Below are 18,234 nucleotides of genomic sequence, written 5' to 3'. Positions count from 1 at the left end.
CAGCAGTGCACTCTAGGCGGCTTCCTAGTTTGCCTTGTGGTAGCACCGGCCCTGCTGACACAGTTTAGGCCCTCTTGCGACCTCTCACCTTATGACTTGCTACAAGGCAACACCGTTGCAGTCTGATCACAGAGGAAATGGAGGAAATGCTTTCTCTTGCCTGCAGCCTAGGCAAAAATCACCGGTCTGGCACTGTAGGACAGCTTTTCAATCATTAAAGCTGGAGTTAAAAAAAAAAAAAAAAAAAATACAGTTACTGTATATTGAGACATGTCAGGAATATATTCATGCAGATTTATCAAGTTACTAAAGGGTCCACCTTAAAGTGTTAGAAGGTATGCACACATAGAATGATCCAGCTTCCAACTATAAAGGTTGCCTAGCTACAGTGTTCTTTTTTTTCCCCTTTTTATCTTAAATGGCTTTTAAAGTACACATTTGGTTGCCAGGCTCTTTTTTCAAAGCGACACACACGCAGGATCAGCAATTTCACCTGTTTCAGCGTGACGGAGAAATCTCACTGCCTGCTCAGCAACTAAATATTAAAACCCCTTTTCCATTCACGTTTCTTCCTACACACAATATGGCATTTGTTTGTCTTAGCCGACGTTCCTGGCTTCCGAGCCGCGTTTGCTTTCTGCGTTTTACTATTCTCAATATACTTATTTTTCGTAATGCTTTGGCTTACCCGGTATTGCTTGCACCTCTGCACTAATTGCTCATTCATTTCCATCAGTCATGTAATAGTGAAACTATTAATCTAAAAACACTTTCCTGGAACCCCCTAATTACATTAGCCTGGTAAATGCAAAGGTTGGCACAAACCGTTTCATTCCAAGAATGCATTAGTAAAACATACATAGGAGCTCGGAGGAAGGAAAAAAAAAAAAGTACAATATCATTTTCTTCTGAAACAGGAAATGTTGTACATTTACGGGGAATTTTATAATATTTCTGATGTATTATATACATGTAAAAGAGACAAACCACATTTATATATTCATTACAATACTGGACCATGTTATAAAAGCTTTGGGCCAGATTCAGGTACATTTACGTTGCTCCGCGGCAGCGTAACGTATCTGATTTACGTTACACCGCCGCAAGTTTACAGCGTAAGTGGTTATCTATGCGTAACTGATTCTATGAATCAGCCGCATAGTTAGGACGGGCGGATCACAGAGATACGATGGCGTATCAGGAGATACGCCGTCGTATCTCTTTTGTGAATCTGGCCCTTTGTATGTACAAAATGTAATGATAGCCTAGATCAGGGGTGTCCAAACTTTTTTCAAAGAGGGCCAGATTTGATGAAGTAAACGTGCATGAGGGCCGACTATTTTGCCTGACATTCTTTAAACCATTAAAATTCGGTCTAAGTGTGTTCATCTGAGCACAAATACATTGCCCAACAAGAATTCTCTTGCCTTTGTGGCTGTGTGTAGTGAAGTGATGAGCTTGGGCGTGTTATTTGGATATGACGTATTTATCGGCGTATAACACGCACCTTCACTTTAAAAAGGAAGTTTTAGGAAAAAAAATCTTACATTTTTAATAAAGAACTGTGAAGCAAAATAAGGGTCAGTGCCCATCAATGCAGCCTAATCAGTGCCCAATCACAGCCTCACTGTTGCCATGAATGCAGCACCCACCGTATTGCCATGAATGCAGCACCCACTCCATTCCCATGAATGCATTACCCTCTCCATTGCCATGAATGCAGCACCCACTCCATTGCCATGAATGCAGCACCCACCGTATAGCCATGAATGCAATACCCACAGTATTGCCATGAATGCAATACCCACCATATTGCCATGAATGCAGCACCCACCGTATTGCCATGAATGCAGCACCCACCGTATTGCCATGAATGCAGCACCCACCGTATTGCCATGAATGCAGAACCCACCGTATTGCCATGAATGCAGAACCCACCGTATTGCCATGAATGCAGAACCCACCGTATTGCCATGAATGCAGAACCCACCGTAATGCCATAAATGCAGCACCCACCGTATTGCCATGAATGCAGCACCCACCGTATTGCCATGAATGCAGCACCCACCGTATTGCCATGAATGCAGCACCCATCGTGTTGCAATGAATGCAGCACCCACCGTATTGCCATGAATGCAGCACCCACTCCATTCCCATGAATGCATTACCCTCTCCATTGCCATGAATGCAGCACCCACTCCATTGCCATGAATGCAGCACCCACCGTATAGCCATGAATGCAATACCCACAGTATTGCCATGAATGCAATACCCACCATATTGCCATGAATGCAGCACCCACCGTATTGCCATGAATGCAGCACCCACCGTATTGCCATGAATGCAGAACCCACCGTATTGCCATGAATGCAGAACCCACCGTATTGCCATGAATGCAGAACCCACCGTATTGCCATGAATGCAGAACCCACCGTATTGCCATGAATGCAGAACCCACCGTAATGCCATGAATGCAGCACCCACCGTATTGCCATGAATGCAGCACCCACCGTATTGCCATGAATGCAGCACCCACCGTATTGCCATGAATGCAGCACCCATCGTGTTGCAATGAATGCAGCACCCACCGTATTGCCATGAATGCAGAACCCACCGTAATGCCATGAATACAGATTTACCATTGCCGTCAGTGCAGCCTGCAGAGGATGGGGCGGGACAAGTGCCAACAGACAAACAGGAGAAATGCCTGTTTTCTCGACGGGGCTCTTTAATTGAAAGTCCCGCCTCCTGTGATGGACAGAACAGTTGTCCAATGGCAGCACAAGAGACGGGACTACCTTTTACACGGGTCGCTGTGTAAACAGGAAATACTCTCCTGTCTGAACGGCACTCGACGATCTCCTCCAAGTCAGACGGAAGCCTTTTATCGGATATTACGTCCGTGTATATGCCCGATCAGACTTTTTCCATCAGGAATTCCGAAGGAATTAGATAGAAAACATGTTCTCAATTTTTCCGATGAAAAAAATCGTCTGGATGCAATTCCGACAGACTAAAAACCACGCATGCTCAGAATCAATTCGACACATGCTTGAACTTAATTTTTCTCGGCTCGTCGTAGTGTTGTACGTCACCGCGTTCTTGATGGTCGGAATTTGGTGTGACCGTGTGTATGCAAGACAGCTTGAGCGGAATTCCGTTGAAACTCCGTCGGAAAAACCGTCAGAGTTTATTCCGACGGGAAAGCCGGTCGTGTGCACAGGACATAATGGGAGTTTTCACCATGTTTCATCCTTTGTTGCATCTCAGTGCTGCTCATCTACTGCTGTCTCTTTGCAGTCACTTTCTGTCTCCGTGCAGCCAAGTGGTGGCTACATGGCATTTTTCAGAGCAGGGTTTCCTGATGGGGACAACAATGGACCGTGACTGCATTATGTGTGTCGAAATGGTCACTTGTAATCTTTATTGGAAGCCTGTGTGACAGGGTGAAAACCCAGTAGCACATTTGGGAGACAGGAACAGAACATTGTCACCCTATAACAGGAAGTACCTAAACATGGCAGGATCAAAAGGTATAGGGCTAGATTCAGCATTGATTTACGCCGGCGTATCTATAGATATGCCGTGTAAATTCAAAGCTGCGCCGGCGTATCTTCTTCCTGTATTCAGAAAGCAAGATACGCCGAAATTAGCCTAAGATCCCACTGGCGTAAGTCAATTACACCGTCGTACCTTAGGGTGCATATTTACTCTGGCCGCTAGGTGGCGCTTCCGTCGTTTTCGGCGTAGAATATGCAAATGACATAGATACGCCGATTCACAAACGTACGTGCGCCTGGAGGAATTTTTTTACGTTGTTTGCGTAAGGCTTTTCCGGCGTAACGTTGCTCCTGCTTCTATGAGGCGTACGCAATGTTAAGTATGGACGTCGTTCCCGCGTCAAATTTTTTATTTTTTAAGTCGCTTGCGTAAGTCATTCGCGAATAGGGCTGGACGTAATTTACGTTCACGTCAAAACCAATACGTCCTTGCGGCGTACTTTGGAGCAATGCACACTGGCATATGTACACGGACGGCGCATGCGCCGTTCGTAAAAAACGTCAATCACGTCGGGTCACCATCCATTTACATAAAACACGCCCCCCTCATACTCATTTGAATTAGGCGCGCTTACGCCGGCCCCATTTACGCTACGCCAACGTAACTTAGGAGGCAAGTGCTTTGTGAATACAGCACTTGCCTCTCTGATTTACGGCGGCGTAGCGTAAATACGATACGATACGCCGCCGTAACAATGCGCCCAGCTACCTGAATCTAGCCCATAATGTATAAAAAAGCTGCAGATTTAGAAAATGACTTCAAACTACAAAAAAAGTAATAATAATATGTTAAGGCCTATATGAGAATTTAGAGGACATTGTAGATACAGTCATTTCAATAATTTACATTTAAAGTGATTTTCAATAATAAAGTAAATGATGAAAATGTAATGTATGATTATTATTTATTTTTTACTAGGGTGAAACAGTGGTGTTTCAATCTCAGGAAATTTGATGAGGGCCGCATGTGGTGAGATTTTCTTCTCTTTCCCCATGTGAATTGTTCTTTTTGAATATGTGGCAGGTTTAATCTCTCTGGATATTCAGTGCAGGTGCAAAGAGTTTTGTATTAGCAGATCTCGGCGGTCCCCCTTTATGTGTCTCGTTTAGCACATGTTCCCTTTCAAGAGTCTCTCTGTGCGCATAGCACAACACTCGCGGGAAGAGCAGAGCCAGGCGGCGGGCGTAGAAAATGCGACGGTTGTTCACAACCCTGGAGGGTGTATTAAAAATGTATTGTTTGCAGGCTGGTGACCGAGCATTAACATATGTATCAGAATTCCTCACTGAATTGTTGTCTGATTTGGGAAAAAAACATTACAGTGTGCCAGTTCTGTATAACCCTAGATGCCACATACTCAAAGGGATGCCAATTTATTACAGGTATTTTTATAGCACCATCAATTTACACAGCGCTGCGCTTTACATATTGCACATTCACATCAGTCCCTGCCCTCAGACCCCATACACACTATTAGATTTTCTGCAGATTTTTGTCTTCAGATTTACCAAAACCATCTAATATGAGGTCAAAACTTAAAGTGGAGTTCCACCCATAAATATAACATTACATCAGTAGTTTTAAAAAAATGTCATTAGTCCTTTAAGAAAAAAATATTTTTTTTAGATGCCTTCAAAGTGTTGTTGCTAGGCAGAATAGTTAATCTTCCCTCTTCCTGCACCTAGGTGCTTAAGCTTCCTAACCTACACCGCACAGACTCCTGGGAATGTAGTGGGTGTAACTTTTCAGGAGTCTGTGCACTCCCCAGTCTCGAAGAATCATGTGACTTGGACATTACAGGTGCTGAAACCTGATCTGAAACCTATTACACTGCTTGTGCAGCACTGAGCATGTGCGAGATCTGCAAGGCTGAAATCCAGGAAGTCATACAGTCTGGCTTCATGATGCCCACACTTAAGATGGCCCCAGTAAATTTATATTTTATAAAGTGTCTAAATTCTGTAACAACCTAACAAAACGGACCTTAGTTTAAAGACTAACTTTACTAGAATACATTAAGCTTGTGTATTACAGGGGTATTTATATTTAAAAAGTGAAATTGTGGCCGGAACTCCGCTTTAAGGCTGGATTCACACTTGTGCGTTGTGTTTTTGAGCTCCGGTTTCTTTGCCAAGTTCTCAAACAGTTGTTCAGCGGTTCCTTTGCGTTTTAGCTGCGGATTTGCTCACCTGGGAGAGGGGTGGGAAGTCTGGCCGCTGTTATCATGACGGGGAACTCCACGCCAATTTTTTTATAAAAAAACGGCATGGGTTTTCTATGCGTTGCGGCATTGCATCTAGGCAAACTAAAAGCCGTTCGGTTGTTATCCCGGAGGAGCGGAAGGGGACATTCCCTCTCCCACCGCCTTCCGCCACTGTAACAGGGCCTCCCGTCCCACCGGTAGACCCGATCCGCGATCCGGTGTAAATGGCTTTGTTCCAGTCTCCTGAATGTAAACACGGAAGTGACGTCACAACGTCACTTCTGGTTTACTCGGCTGCCATTGGCGCCAGATTTAAAAAAATATACAGTATTCGGAATCACAGTTTTTGGTGATCTAAATACTTTGAAGTGCAAAGGAGGGATTGGAGGTCTTTTAGACCCCCGATCCCTCCATAAACCTATCACCACCTACCGTATTACTGTCAAATGGGATGTTATGACCCCATTCACATCTAGGCGTTTTTACGCCTGTAGCGCTACGCCTCTGCCGCCAGAGGGCTGGAAATACATGTCCCTCTATGGAGATGGTTCACATCTCCACGCCGAACGCCGGACGCCTGTCGCCTGCGGCGTGAAAAAAGGTCCCGGACCTTTTTTTCAGGCGTCTTCGAGCGTTCGGCTAGGAGATGGCAATCATCTCCATAGAGGGGGTCATCTTGGGACACATCTAGGCGGACAATACCCGCGTTTTGTCGCCGCAAATCGCGGTACAAGACGCCGCTATTTTTACCGCGATTTGCGGCGACAAAACGCCGCGATTTCGTCCGTCTAGATGTGAATGCAGCCTAACATTCCCTGCGACAGCAATAAAAGTGATCAATGTTTTATTTATTTTTTAAACACAATTTAATAATATAAAAATAAATAAAATATATAAGAAAAAAACACACAACAAAGAAAACGCATACGGAAGTCGCGCCCGCATATGTAAACAGTGTTCAAATCACACATGTGAGGTATCGCCGCGATTGTCAAAGCGAGAGCAATAATTCTAACCATAAAAAAAATGTAAAGCTCCGCCTATGGAGATTTTAAGGTACCGTAGTTTGACGCCATTCCACGAGTGCGTGCAAATTATAAAGCGTGACATGTTTGGTATCTATTTACTTGGCGTAACATCATCTTTCACATTATATAAAAAAATTGGGCTAACTTTACGGTTTCGCTTTTTTACCAAAAAAGTGTGTTTAAAACACAGTTGCACAAATACCATGTGACAAAAAATATTGTAACTATCGCCATTTTATTCTCTAGATTCTCTGCTAAAAAATGTATATATAATGTTTGGGGGTTTTAAGTAATTTTCTAGCAAAAAATACAGATTTTAACTTGTAAACACCAAATGTCAGAAATAGGCTTAGTCGTGAAAGGGTTAAGGTACCTATCTCACATACTAGGGTTTAATTTAGACAGGAAGCATTTAACCGACCTACATGTCTTTAGAGTGTGGGGGGGACCCAAACAAGCACAACAAAAACATGCAAACGGTGTCCTAACCAAGATTTGAACCAAGGAACCCAGACGTGCTAACCACTGAGCCACTGTGTTGACAATGATTGATGTCTTCAGCTGCCCTATGTGTGTCTGATATCCTTAACTGTTGTTGTACATGCAAATTGGTCCTAGCAGCAGATGTGTTCTTTCATGTTAAAGTGTCACTAAACCCACAGTAGTAAAATCAGTCTGTATATGCAGTACAGCATGCTTGTTATACTCACTGTGGAACCTAAGGGGTTAATCTTCCGTATTGTAAAAAAAGACTGCTTGATCCTGTCTTCTCTGATCTTCCCCAGTCCCTAATCCATCTCCCGGGGGCACTCTGCACATGCTCAGTTTGGTGTGTATAGCTAAAGAGTTTGTCCCTAGGACACGGCGCGACCCCAATCTTGGTAAAGAGCCGTGGTTCTTTAACCATGTGATCGCCTGTGTCCAATCACAACCAGTCACATGTAAATGCGGAAGTGCGGTTTATGGGCTCTCTTTGCCTCACACTGACAGAGTGTGTGGCGAGGAGATACGATCAGCGGCATCTCCTCGCAGGGGAGACCAGCACAGGTAATCAGGACACTGACCATCAGTGCACTGATTACGGTAAAGCCCCAGCAGTGCCCATCCGTGACACTAATCAGTGCCCATTAGTGATGCCAGTCAGTGCTGCCTTTCAGTGCTCATCAGTGCTGCCCATCAATGCCCATCAGTGCCACCTATCAGTGCTGCCTACCAATGCCCATGACTGCTGCATATCAGTTCCCCATCAGTGCAGCATTTTAGTGCCTCCACCTCAGTGCAACCTAATCGGTTTGTCTTTCCATCAATTACTAGATGACAAAGCAACAGGTTCACTTTAATTGCTCTTCATCAGCCACAGAAACTAATTTTCCCTTCTCTTTATTGCCAATCTATTTGGTCGGCGATAGGAAAGAAATATTATTATTATACAAGGTTTTTATAGCGCCAACAGATTGTGCAGCGCTTTACTACATGAGGTCAGAGAGTACAGTTACAATACGATTCAATACTGGAGGAATCAGAGCGCCCTACACAATAGATCTTACATAACCTGTATAGAAAATACTGTGCAATATGTCGCTTCTATTTAAACATGGTAAATGGTAATAATAACAACACACCTTATCTGTTACCTGAGACAGGTTACAACAGTAGAAGAACGCCATGGTACAGCGACCGCCTTTCCTGTCTCAGACACAGAACAGTTCCTGTGTGAGCACAGGTGAGTCAGTCAACTGATTCACATTTTCATGGACCGTGATTCGACTCGCATTACTGGGACATATAAATAAAAGAATACTTATTTTGCGAGTATGCTACTCACAAAGAAAGGCTACAAAAAGGATCGATATTTTGGTTTTTGCTAAATCTTAAAGGTCAAGTTCACCTTTGTTCCCCCTTTTTTTTTTTTATTCCAGCCCCCCTATGTACCAATATAGCATTAAGGTACTTATTTTGTAAAAATAAAACAGCTTTCCAATTATTCTACACCCGCTTACCTCACTCTCTTCAGTAGCTGTTTAAAAACCATTATCTATTACTTCTGACTTACTTCCTGGACAAACTTTAGGTCATGACACAGGAAGGAGTTGACCAGCTGAGGGTGGATGATGAAGGGTGTGTGCTAATGAGATCAGCTGGTCAACTCCTTCCTGTGTCATGACCTAAAGTCTGTCCAGGAAGTCAGGCAGAAGTAATGGATATGTGTTTTTCAACAGCTATGAAGAGAGTAAGGTAAGCCTGTGTAGAATAAATGGAAAGCTGTTTTATTTTTGCAAAAGAAGTACAATAAAGTAGAAGTCCAGCCTGAGCTTGTTTCTCCTATGGATCACAGGAGTGCAATTCCTTTTGCACTCCTGTGACTTGTTTTCAGCAGAGAGCGCTCTGAAGTCCGCTCTCTGCTGATGTCACTGGAATCAGTCCAGGCACCGTGTCATTGCGACAATAAAGTCGGGATCTGCCTGTGGGGGTATCTATACCCGACCCCAGCCTCATATTGGTTGCCCTCTCTCCCCCCTGATATAGATACAGAATTTCTGGCCTTACAGGTTAGTTATCCGTATTACATTCGTACCCCTTTCCTCTGCATACATTATTCTCTATATGGATATCTCTGTACTAATATAAACTTTGTATAAAATCCTTTTTTCTAGTGGCTGTTTAGCCCTAGCAAATCCATCACCTATCCAATCACCCATGTCCACCACAGGGTTCTAGTGACACTGCTGTTTGGTCCCTAATCTTTCTATGGGCCCTCACTGGTAAGCGATTGAATTTCCCCAAATTTGTTGTTTTTCACTTTGCCTATATGCAGTATTTATTGGTGCTTAACATGTAAACTTTATTACTTTATCTGTAGAGTTTATTCTCTGTTCCTCCTGAAGAAGCGGTCTAGAGCCGCGAAACATGTAGAGGATGTTCGTGCACTGTGGAATATATAACTCCTGTTTTTCATCATGTTGTATACTGAGTACCAGTGTAATGTAAACGTTGTATAGTTTTATCTACATCTGTAGTTTTTGTTATAAATTGTATGTGGATACTTCATTATGTTTTAAAGTGGTTGTAGACCCAGTACTACCACTTTTACCTACAGGTAAACCTATAATAAGACTTGCCTTACCTGTAGGTACTGTGACTATCTCCTAAACTTGCACTGTTTAGTAGATATTCACCATATACGCTTGGGCCGGCATCATCGGCGCATGCACACTGAAGAAGCAGCTCGATGGTGCTGTTTCTAAAGGGCCTGCGCCATAACCGGCGGCTCCCACGTGCATGCCTGGAAGTGACGTCAGCGCAGCTCCAGCCAATCACAGTGCCCGAGCCTCCTAACCCGTTCCAACAGTGTCGATCTAAGCTAAGTACTTCATAATGAGCTAGTATGTGATGCATACTAGCTCATTATGCCTTTGTCTTGCATTTTTTTTTCATATGGGTTTACTGCCACTTTAACTATGTATCAATAAAATTCATGTTTTTTACTTGATGTGTAATCTGTTCAGGATATCGAGATAGTCCATTTTTTTCCCCTTTTTTCCCTTCCCTGCTTTGGAGACCCTCTGTGGGGAACAGTCTCCTTGCACTCAATTATCCACTATTGCTACTCGGATGATGGTACCCCCTATTTTTTTTTTACTCTACTTAATGTTACAGTCTTGAAAGCTGAAAATTGGCTTTCCCCAGTGCCCTGTATTTAAGTGGTTACAAAAAAATGAATAAAAAAGTGTTTTTCACTTCAAGACGCTTCAAGCCCTATGACAGAAGGTTGGTACAGCTGTTATCTTACTATTTTGTGGCGATGTGATTGGCGATGTGATTGGACGCCTATCGCAGAGGACAGAAAGAGACGATGAGAGAAGACATCAAGGAGCATGGAGGACACCGCTGCCTCACCGAGACAAGGTACAGTAAGTGCCGGGCAGGCGGGGGATGAACATTGGCAGCATTTGATGGGCACACTGGCAGCAAATGATGGGCACACTGGCGGCAAATGATGGGCACACTGGCAGCAAATGATGGGCACACTGGCAGCAAATGATGGGCACAGTGTCAGCAATTGATGGGGCACAGTGTCAGCAATTGATAGGCACAGTGTCAGCAATTGATGGGCACAATGTCAGCAATTGATGGGCACATTAGCGACAATTGATGAGCACAGTGGCTGTGTTTGATGGGCACAGTGGCTGCATTTGATGGCACAGTGGTGGCAATTAGTGGGCACAGTAGCTGCATTTGATGGACACAGTGGCTGCGTTTGATGGCACAGTGACTGCATTTGATGGCACAGTGGCTGCGTTTGATGGCACAGTGGCTGCGTTTGATGGCACAGTGGCTGCGTTTGATGGGCACAGTGGCTGCGTTTGATGGCACAGTGACGGCAATTAGTGGGCACAGTGGCTGCATTTGATGGACACAGTGGCTGCGTTTGATGGGCACAGTGGCTGCGTTTGATGGCACAGTAGCTGCATTTGATGGACACAGTGGCTGCAATTGATGTGGGGTTTTTTTTCAGTTTGTTTGCGCCCACCCAAAACTTTTGAGCACCAGCCGCCACTGAGGTTGACGACACTGCTCCCGCACAGATACAGTACAGTAAATGAACGTTGTCACACTAGGACAGGAAGCGTGTTATTGGGGGGATTACTTGATGAAATTAAAGGAAAGAAAAAAACATAAAAACTGAAACGAGTGCAGCCACTGCATCTAGGGACGGTCCTTGGGTTTAAATACACTTTCAAACTGTTCAATTTTCAAATCCGTGCTGTAAAGAAAAGGCAGTTATAATCTTATCAGTTGCTACAGGACAACACAACATCTTCTAAAGCTGAACATTTACACCTGACAGATCTTTATGAATAATATGCTGCTTACTGAGCTCATGGCATGTCAATATTTTCTGTAGCCGTTAGACGCCGAAACCAGGTATGCGACTCTTGACAGATTGCTTGTTTCTGATATGCAAGAGCGCCTAACGAGAAAATCCAGCTTGACTTGTTTTTCTCTCCATTTGTCTACATTGTAGATAAGATTTTTTTTTTTTTTTTTACAAAATGTTTTAGTAAGGTGGGGTGATCATTAATTTACTGACAGAAATATATACAGTAACTATTTTTATTTTCTTGCATGCATTGATGGCAAAATTGCTCAAATGCCATTTGTAGTTTTACTAGACTCGCCTTCATTATATGGAATCTGATATTTTATATCTTGTGCTGACAAAGCTGAAACTTTACCCATCATGCATTTCAAAGGCAACCTCAAGGTATTTATATAATTGCATTTGTGTGTATATACAGTGTATACACTATAGTATCAAAAGTATTGTGACGCCTGCCTTTACACGCACATGAACTTTAATGGCATCCCAGTCTTAGTCCGTAGGGTTCAATATTGAGTTGGCCCACCCTTTGCAGCTATAACAGCTTCAACTCTTCTGGGAAGGCTGTGCACAAGGTTTAGGAGTGTGTCTATGGGAATGTTTGACCATTCTTCCAGAAGCGCATTTGTGGGGCCATCTGGAAGGGTGCTCCTGGTGAGGATGGGTGCTGCGTTTGGTCCTGGTCTTTTTGCCGAGTTCTAGTCTGGCCTTCTGGCTGGCTGGTGTAAGTGCTATCTCTGTCAGCGACCTGGTTGGAGGAGCTGGTAATGCCCTGTGGTAAGACGGGTAGAACCATGCAAATCCGCCGGGTTGACGGAGCGTCTGGAAGGGCTAGTATTGGCGAAGGCTGCTACCTGAGAGGCAGTTCTCCCCAAGAAAACCTTGAAGGGCTCTCTAGCTGGCAGGGGTGGAGGGCTGCACTGGCCGGTCGGGGGGTCGGATATGGAACGAAAAGCCTATGGTGCATGTGCCCCTGGAGTGGCAGTCCAGGGGTATCTGAAGATCACTGTGTGTGAGGGACACATTGATTTAAGATACCACGGTCACTGCACCAGATACACGCTTTTTTTAGCACCTGCCTCCTGGGCCGGGCCTTTTGGCTAGGACCGGAGGAATTTTTTATTCCTGGCCGGAGGGCCTGGTCATTGTTGAACACAATGACCACTTCTTCACTCTCCTCTCCACTATCCCTTTCCCCCACTTTATTTAATTTAAGCCTATGTTTGTCACATTTTTGTCTTTTTTTTGTTGTGCACGTTTTGTGTCACTGTGTGATTAGTAGGGTGCGGGTCCTCGGGCCAGCCCTGAACGTCTTGGGAGTGGGTGGACATGGCCTTCTGGCTTAGTTCGCCTGCTCTCATGGGGTCTCCCTTCGGGGGAGCCCCACCTAGTACTGGGAGGGTTCTGTTTCGGCAGTCCCTCCGAGGAAGTTGGGTCCGTGTCGGCTTCGGTTGCTCGGACCACAGTACCTCAGTCCCCGTCTGGAGCCTAACGCCCCGGGGGATCAGTGTTTGGGTCCCTCTTCACAGGAGGACCACTTGACGTTGCACCCGTCTGCACGTTTTTGTGAAAACTCTTTGGGCCAGATTCACGTAGCTCAGCGGATCTATAGATCCGCTCGATCTACGTGAATTAAGATCCGCTCCCGCAAGTTTAGGAGGCAAGTGGCTAATTCACAAACCACTTACCTCCAAACTTGCGATCCTAAATCCCCCAGCGGAATTCAAATTCCGCGGCTAGGGGAGTGTCATATTTAAATCAGGCGCGTTCCCGCGCCGATTTAAATGCGCAGGCGCCGTCCGCGAAATTTCCCGGCGTGCATTGCTCCCACTGACGTCGCTAGGACGTCAGTGGTTGCGACGCGTACGTAAACTACGTAGTTCCGTATTCGAGAACGACTTACGGAAACTACGTAAAAAAAATCAAATTCGACGCGGGAACGACGGCCATACTTAACATTGGCTGCGCCTGCTTTTAGAAAGGGTAAGTATACGACGGGTACCGCGCTACGGAAACGACGTAAGAACACAGCGTCGGGTCCATGTATGTTCGTGAATTTGCGTATCTCGCTGATTTACATATTATTCAGTGTAAATCAGCGGGAACGCCCCCGGCGCCATTTTTAAATCAAAAAAAAGATCCGAGAGTGTAACACAGTTACACCTGTCAGATCTTCGCCCTATCTATGCATAACTGCTTCTATGAATCAGGCGCATAGATAGGACCTGTCTAAGTCAGAGATACGATGGTGTATCTGTAGATACACCGTCGTATCTCTTTGTGAATCTGGCCCTTTATGTGTGTGCACATTTTTCTGCACAGGGTGGAGTTTTTGGGTGTGTTCACACGCCATAGGCTTTTCAAAAAAAAATTAAAAATTGTGGGGTCAGGCACTGATGTTCTATTGGGTTGAGGTCAGGACTCTGTGCAAGCCTGTCAAGTTCCTCAACCCCATACATGCTCATCCATGTCCTTATGGACCTTGCTTTGTGCACTGGTGTGCAGTCATGTTGGAGAACAGGAAGGGACCACCCCCAAACTATTGCCACAAAGTTGGGAGCAGGAAATTGTCCAAAATGCCTTGGTATGCCGACGCCTTAAGACAGGGGTGCCCAACCTTTTGAAGAGCAAGGGCCACTTAAGCGACTTGGTAACCAGTCACGGGCCACAATAAGCAGAGCGAGTGGATGGCAGCCCACTCGGATCTATAGAGCCCACTCTACTCACAGCACACCAAACTCCCAGGTAGTAACAGTCTACAGGTCAGTGCAGGTAACCCACAGGTGCACTTCTCTGCACCTGTGGATCAGTTTGAAAGCAGCCCAGTAACCACTGAAGAACAGATATGCCCATATATACACTATTAGGTAGATTCACAAAGAGTTAGGCCGGCTTATCAGTAGATAAGCCGGCCTAACTCTGAATCTACGCCGGCGTTTGTTTAAGCGTATGCTCAAACAGAGATACGCTTAAAAAAAGCTAAGATAGGACGGCTTGCGCCGTTCTATCTTAGCTTGCAATTTTTTGGATGGCCGCTAGGTGGCGCTTCCATTGCGGCCGGCGTAGATTATGTAAATTAGCTTTTACGCCGATTCCCGAACGTACGCGAGCCCGCCGCAGTCGATTAACGTCGTTTCCGTAAGGCCTTAGGCGGCCTAAAGTTATTCCACCTATGAGGTGGAATAACAATGTTAAAGTATGGCTACCGTTCCCGCCGCGAGGTTCGAATTTTTTACGTCGTTTGCGTAAGTCGTCCGTGAATCGGGAGTTACGTCGTTTGCGTCCGCGTCGAAATCAATAGGCCAGTACGGCGTACTTAGCCGCAATGCGCCCTGGGAAATGTAGGCGCCCGGCGCCTGCGCAGTAAGAAGGAACTTCAAAAAACGTGAGGTCAAGCCTCATTAGCATTAAACACGCCCCCCCCTACCCATTTGAATTAGGCGCCCTTACGCCCGCCGTGTTTACACTACGCCGCCCTAAGTAAGGAGGTAAGTGCTTTCTGAATCATGTACTTTCTTACTTAAGGCGGCGTAGTGTAAACACGCTAGGCTACGCCGACCTATTTTTAGGCGCCCCTACCTGAATCTACCCATGTGAGTGTAGTAACAAACTTACCTTTAATAACAGTATTCCATTCTATTTTATTCCATTCCAGAGCAGGAGGTCGCGGGCCACATCAGAGGGCTCCCCTGCCTTATGAGTTCCTTTCACTGGAACTGAGGGGCCAAGCCCAACCACTGAAAAACAACCCTGTACCATAATCCCTCCTCCACCAAATGATTTGGACCAGTGCACAAAGTCAGGTCTATAAAGACATGGATGAGTGAGTTTGAGGTGTCCGTCGTGCGTACACACCATCAGTTAAAAAAACGATCTTGTCAGAACGCGGTGACGTAAAAAAAACGAAGTTCAATGCTTCCAAGCATGCGTCGACTTGATTCTGAGCATGCGCGGGTTTTTAACTGATGGTTTTGCATACTAACGATCGGTTTTGACCCATCGGTTAGGAATCCATAGGTTCAATTTTAAAGCAAGTTGTCATTTTTTTAACCTAAGTTTAAATAACCTATGGGGCCCACACACGATCGGTTTGGACTGATGAAAACGGTCCTTCAGACCGTTGTCCACTGGTTAACCTATCGTGTGTACGAGGCCTTAGAGCCGGTTCACACAGGGGCGGCACGACTTCGGGGGCGACTCGGCCAGGCGACATGAAGACAACATCTAAAGGCGACTTGCAAAATGACTTCTGTATAGAAGTCAATGCAGGTCGCCCTGAGTCGCCCCCTCCTATTAGAACGGTTCTATTCACTAGAATGGGACGCGACTTGTCAGGCGGCTGCGTCGCCTGACGAGTCGCCCCAGTGTGAACCGGGTCTAAGGGTTTACAACCACTTTAACCATGCTACATTATGCACTCATTGAACAACGTGGCACTGGAATACTTTACTGTTTTTGGTAATTAGTAAATGTTAATATATGTTTATGAACTGCGCTTAGTTAAAGCGGGGGTATCGTGGCGGCGACTGAGGAGGTGTCCGTGGACCGCTGCGGGGGGCTTCGTTCTCAGGTATGTAATTCATAATGAGCTAGTATGATATGCATACTAGCTCATTATGCCTTTGTCTTGCAGGGTTTTTTTTTTTTTTAGAGAGGGTTTACTTCCTCTTTAAGATTTGTGGGCAATCTTTGTTGCCTTCATACTTCAGATGTATTTGGAAGAAACCAAAGACGTCATTCTCAAAAGACCACATAATTGTGCCAAAATACAAGTGTAAGTAGGTGGAAGATAACAGTTCTTCATTTCACAATTTTTCTTGAGTTTCACCAACAATTGCCTCAATGTATACAGTATATAGATTTGTAATTATCGTATTTATCGCGGTATAACGCGCTCCCGCGTATACCACGCACCCCTAAAGTGCCCCCCAATCCTGTGGAAAAAAAGTTATTTTTGTACTTACAGTTTTGGTGTCTTGCGCGGCGTCCATCGGCGGCCTCGTCGGGTCCGGCGTCCTTCTGCGGCTTCGGGTGTCCTTCTGCGGCTTCGCTGTCCTTCTGCGGCGGGTCCGGTGTCCTCTTTGGCGGGTCCGGTGTCCTCTTCGGCGGGTCCGGTGTCCTTCTGCGGCGTCCTCGCGTCCTCCCCGCTCGTTTCCCGCGCCGAGTTTTGAATACTGCGCCAGCATATACCGAGCGCAGTACACTCGGGCAGGCTCGGCAACTGTCGCGCTCACGTCCTGTATGTCCAGGACGTGACCGCGGAAGAAGCCGAGACTGGCCGACTATACCCGAGTGTACTGCGCTCGGTATATGTCGGCGCAGTATTCAAAACTCGGCGCGGGAAAGCGGGTATCGGCGTATATCGCGCACCCGCGATTTTGCCCTGATTTTCAGGGCAAAAAAGTGCGCCATATACGCCGATAAATACGGTAGTTATAATAATTTTTGGTTCATTGTTAGTGTTATTTTATTTTTTTGTAATTATTATTTTATATTTATTAATACAATTTTTTAATAATGTTATGCTATGTTGAATATTACTATAATGTTTATATATTTTAATATATATTTAAATTATTGTTATGTTTTATTATTATTGTGTTATTATGTTATGTTTTATTATTATTGTGTTTTTATTATTATTATTATGAAGGTGTTGATGACGAGATTTTCCCTCTTCCTCCTGGGACCAGGCAGATCCTTGCTGAGCAGACATATCTCTCCCTTTGTGGTAATTGCTAGTCTCCAGGCTCTCTCATATATTAACTGGGAGGTAAAGCAGAAACCTTTATTGAGAAAATGTCAGGTTTCTGCTTAGTTCTGCCTTCCCCAGAGTGGCGTTTCTGATGTATGAGGCATCAGCACAGAAAACCAAAAGCAAAACAAGAAAACTCTAATAGCCTCATATATAAAAGTCCTCACAATATATATAAATAGCACACATTAATAAAAATGAACATATTAGAGCGGAACTCCCGCTGGAGCGTACCAACTACAACTGAGGGGTAAATAGCAATGCAAATCTGGCTCTTGGGGATTCGTTTTTATAGGTGTGAGTGTTTTGTGGAGTTTTCTGTTAATACTAAATTATTCTAAATCTGTGTAATAAAAATGAACAAATTATAGTAAATAAAGGAAAGGGAAGTTTTTGTTTGATAACCGGCTTACCCTCAGGAAGGAATGGTTTGACCCGCTCCCCCTCCCGCCTCATACACTGGAGGGCAGACTCCGCTGCCAGCCAGGGGACGTGCTGAACGTGCGGTCGGCACTGATTGGCTGGGGGCTCGTGGTTACCATAGAGAGGGGGACGCCAGGGCAGGGGGAACGTGAGGACACGGGGACTGGCTGCGTTTAAAGAGGGAGGAGCCAGCGGAACAAGGAGGGGAGGAGACTCAGGAGAGATCTATGGGGAGGGGTGTGCAGCAAACAATACATTATGGGGAATCTCCACAGATACCATACATTATATATCATACATTATAGGGATTCTTTACAGATATCATACATTATGGGTAATCTCGACCGATACCATACATTATGGGGAATCTCTACAGATACCA

At 45.1% G+C, this 18,234-nt stretch overlaps 1 long non-coding RNA gene across 1 annotated transcript in view; it reads right to left on the bottom strand.

Annotated features, from left to right (window-relative positions):
• Window positions 1-17,985, bottom strand: part of LOC120932905 — a 30,440-nt gene extending 12,455 nt beyond the window's left edge. Inside the window, exons 1-2 of the long non-coding RNA XR_005748040.1 lie at window positions 17,843-17,985; window positions 89-220 (exon numbers count right to left, since the gene is read on the bottom strand). This is a non-coding gene — a long non-coding RNA (uncharacterized LOC120932905). The remainder of the gene's footprint in view (window positions 1-88; window positions 221-17,842) is intronic.
• Window positions 17,986-18,234: the final 249 nt, after the last annotated feature.

The sequence above is a fragment of the Rana temporaria genome, chromosome 3 (genome assembly GCF_905171775.1).
Source record: "Rana temporaria chromosome 3, aRanTem1.1, whole genome shotgun sequence".
In the NCBI taxonomy this organism is placed as follows: Eukaryota; Metazoa; Chordata; class Amphibia; order Anura; family Ranidae; genus Rana; species Rana temporaria.
Note: the sequence above shows the minus strand (reverse complement) of the source record. Positions and strands in the feature narration are given on the sequence as shown.